We start from the raw sequence: 4,435 nt of genomic DNA, 5'->3' as shown, positions 1-4,435 counted from the left end.
TTCCCCCCCCCCCCCCGTATATTCCAAATAATGAAAGTAGTAGCCTGATTCATAGCTAAGTCAGTGTTATTCATTTCCCCATTTTCCCTTATTCCCTCGCTTGGACAGGTTCCTCCTCATCGATGGAACTAATATCATAGCCTTGTTCCCCACAGTAGAGTCGTGTGGAGGGTGTATATCCATCGAGCACTTGTATAGGGCTAGTGGGCAACTGAGAACATACCTCTTTTCGTGCCTTTCCGTGAATAGAAATATGTTTATTCCGTTTAGGTTTGAGAGCTCTAGGATTGGCCCTAAGTGAGGATTTAGGGGGACATCGTCCTCCTCCATCTCTGTCTCCACTGGCCCTGGTATGGGGTCTTCTTGCTGTAGTGGTGGGGCATTGGAGGTGGTTGGGGGGGGGGAGGGTACATTCCCTTGGTTCCCTAGGTTGACATCCCAAGGGAGAAAGATGGGGTTTAGGTGGGTGTACATCTCCGTTGGAAAGAAAGGGAGATCCAGTGGAGCATTTAGAGGATGCATGGGGTTGAATTGAGGGGGCATATTCCATTGCTCCCTCATTGTCTGGGCCATTTGAGGGTTCAACGAAGGTGCCATGGGGTGAATGACATTGTTGAGCCATACTTGGTTTAGATAGTTGTTCATCGCCAATCTCATTCCCTCTGTGATGAGTTGATCTAGGTATTGAGTGTTGTGCAAGATTACTATGGCTTCTTGGCCATTGATGGGTACTGTGAACGAGAGTGCATGGACCATGAGCCCTAGTTCCATCCAACTCGTGGGTTGGTAATCTTGAGCTTGGGGGAGTTGAGCATAAATAATTTGGGGCTGATCTTGGGGATGGAGGGGGGAATGTTTTCCATTTGGAGAGGGTGACGTTGTCTCAAGACTTGAACTAGTTGAGTTCTTCTCCTTAGTGATGATGGAACTCTTGGCATTTTGGTTGAGACTAGGTGAATTAAATGCACTTGAAGTTGGCGTGGGGTATTGGGTAGGAGGAGAGGTTAGCCGATTGGGTGGGGAGGTGATGATTGTTTCGTTTTTATCTATGTCCTTTGGTTGCTCTAGGTCACTTTTAAAGGAGCACTTAAATGCTTGGCTTGGATCATCCTAGGGAATGTCCATTTGGAAAGTTTCTTCTATGGCCTTTGCCATTTGGCCAACATGCATGGATGGGGAGATTATGGAAGATTCTATGGATATGGGAAGATTTTGGAAAGATTTTGGGTTAAGGAGGGGGTTTGGGGCAGTAGGGGAATGATTAGCGATAGGGGTAGAGTTGTCCATACAAGTGTCATTTTGCATGGCATTGGATTTCACTAAGGGTTCAGCAATATGGGGTGCCATGTTGGAATATTGCATGCAAGTGTCTTGTGTGTCAAGATCCAATTCACTGTTTAATTGATTAAATCTATTATTGCTAATAAAATTTTCCTTAACCAAAGTGGTTTGAGCCAAAACCTTTTGCCTCTCTTCTAAGAGGTGGTTTTCCATATTAGAGGTAGATTGATTAGAATAAGGTTTAGGATGAGTAGTGACGGGAATATATTTATTTTCTTCTATCTTATTTTTTCTTTCTTTCTTTCTTTTGTTACAAAAAAATAATTTATTTCGCTATAAAATGATGAGTTTTAATAGAAATTGTCTATATAAGAACTTTATTTATATTTTTAGTCTTTGGTTGAAATTCTTTCATATTTTTTTTGGCTTTATCTAATCAACCTAAATAGGTGCTCACCCAACCACTTAAATTGAAAAACTGAAGGTCTATATATAATATGTGTATAATCGTGTGGTGTCGGTATATCATCTATGTATATTAGCTATAAAAAGTAAACAATAAATCTGGTCAGATATTTACGTAAATATTCCACAAGATTTCTGTTTCTTGATTGTATCCATAATATGACTTCCATTATAATAATTTTAATACTCTCTACTAAAATTCAAAAATATCTCATCTTTTTATTTTTAAAATTATTATATATTTTAAAAATAATCACATTTTGAAATAATTTATTTACATTTAAAAAAAATATTTTACGTCATACCAATTTTTTTTCTTTAAAATATACTTTTTGTTACACTTAAAAATCACTATAGAAACTATAATTAAAAATCAATATCCCTATTGTAGAATTCGAGAAAAAGACACCTTTCACATAATTTAATGATTCTAAACTAATATTCTTCAACAAAAAATACATTATACCCTTGCAATGTAGGCTTGACTGTAGCTAAATGAAGAGGTTTTAGCTTATATCCTTCAATTCTTAGAAGGTCTATATTTAAATTAATGATAGTAATTGTATAGCCAAATTTTGTTATTTGGTTGATGACCATTTTTACAAAATTGACTCTTCAAACAAATATTCTTCATAAAGAAAAAATATTTTTTTTTGAATATTGATTGATTTTTGTGATGTTTCTTTCTCCAACATGTAGGTTTACTTTATTATATATGTAAGTAAGCTTTTATTCGATTTTTAAACTCGTTTTTGTTAGTTGGATAAACATAGACGTGTACCCTATATATTACATTTATTTTAAAAGAAATTCGCTTTATTCAAATCTAGCTACATTGTTTAAAAGAACTATAATTATAGGGATTTAAATGTGAAAGAGTTTTATAATTATATGGAGTAGTTTTTTTCTTTCTTTTTTTTTTTGAGGCGAAGTAGTATTTAAATAATTAGAAAAGATAACAAAAGTTCCGAACATGATTGTATATGATCATTAACCGAATTAAGTATGATAGCATGATAACAAAAGATACATTTTTTTTAAAATTTTAATTCAAATATAAAATTTTATCTATATATATATAGTTGTATTTGTATTTGACTAATATAGTCAAATATAGAATAAAGTTATCATATACTATTGACAGTTATTAGCTTGCCACTTGGCTTAATTATAATGCCAATTATATATGACAACTTTATTCCTTTAATATATATATATAGATTCAACTCAGGTTACACGTTCTCCACTTTCTCAACTTTTAGGATGATATGTTTCTGGCTGCCAAATCTTCAACATGTCCCCACAAATCTCACCACCCTTATAATATTCTCTACAAACTTAATACTCATGAGATACTTTGGGTTATCATAGATATATTCATTTTTTTTATTTGTAATATCATCTGACTTAAGGCCAACAAATACCATACTGGGTACTGCATATGAACTTATTTGGATGGTTTTAACTCATGTACAATGTTAATATAGATAAATTTTTACATTATCTTTATATTTTAACTTGTTGTATAGAGAAAATATTTTTTATTCATTAGGTTACTAATTATATTATTTATCATGGACAATTGTTTATAAAATCTTTGAGGTAACTTGATAAAGAAAAAAATCTTTTACACTGTAATTTTACTTTTTTTCCAAGAAAAAAAAACCGTCCAATACTTTCTCTAGACACAAAAAAACCGTGCAGTACTATATTTAGAAAATAGGGATTTTATTGTTCTTATATCTAAAGTAGCATAAAACTATTGCGATAAGATTTAGTTACAATATAATATGTTTCGTCATATTGACATTATCTTTCATATATATGAACTAAGAGCAATGAATTTGATTGAAATCGTTTCAAGTACTAGATTCACTTGCTTATAACATTTTGGGGACTATAACAATTTGCAGGTCTTACATGCCATACACTAACAGTAAACTATAAAAAGATTTTGTCCGACATGTGCACCAGTTCTTCACCTAGTCTTTTTTTGAACATAACAGCACGATACTTTATATATTACTTAAAACAAATTACAAGAGGGAGACATAGTTCGTAGGGCATTATTATTGCCCATACTTGCTAGGTAAATGCAAACATTAGTAGAGATAGTCTTAATACTACTACAAAGTTCATGCTTGTTCTTTAGTACTTCTTCTTCAACAAAAAAAGGGGGACGAGCATGATAAACACATTTGTTACTGAGAGGATGCTTCATTGCTTCTTTAGCCAGTCGATGAGCCACTTCATTTCCTTCCCTAGAATTGTGCTTCAGTATTGGGAGCCCAGTTGGTGCACTAACCATCTGCATTCAAAAATGATGTTATGGAAATTAGTTCAATCTTCATGCATTAATTTTATAACATCAGTGCTGTCCGTTTCAATTTCCATATTTGTATCATGAAACTCCATTGCAATTCTTAATCCTTCAAGTAGGGCCAATAATTCTGCATGAATTGGAGAGGAGGCATGTATTGCTTTATGGTATCCCATAATCTAATCTCCAGTGCTGTTCCGGAATAATCCACCAATTCCTGCTACATTTTTAGTAAAAGAAAAAGCGCCATCACAATTTAATTTAATAATACTTTTTGGTGGTTTATACCATTTGATCTCGATTGGAACCTTTTTGATAGTGAAATGATTCTTTCCTGTGAAGAAGATATATTCCCATGTGAAGTGCATG

Source organism: Nicotiana attenuata, unplaced genomic scaffold, assembly GCF_001879085.1.
Source record: "Nicotiana attenuata strain UT unplaced genomic scaffold, NIATTr2, whole genome shotgun sequence".
In the NCBI taxonomy this organism is placed as follows: Eukaryota; Viridiplantae; Streptophyta; class Magnoliopsida; order Solanales; family Solanaceae; genus Nicotiana; species Nicotiana attenuata.
This window is presented reverse-complemented; position numbering follows the sequence as displayed.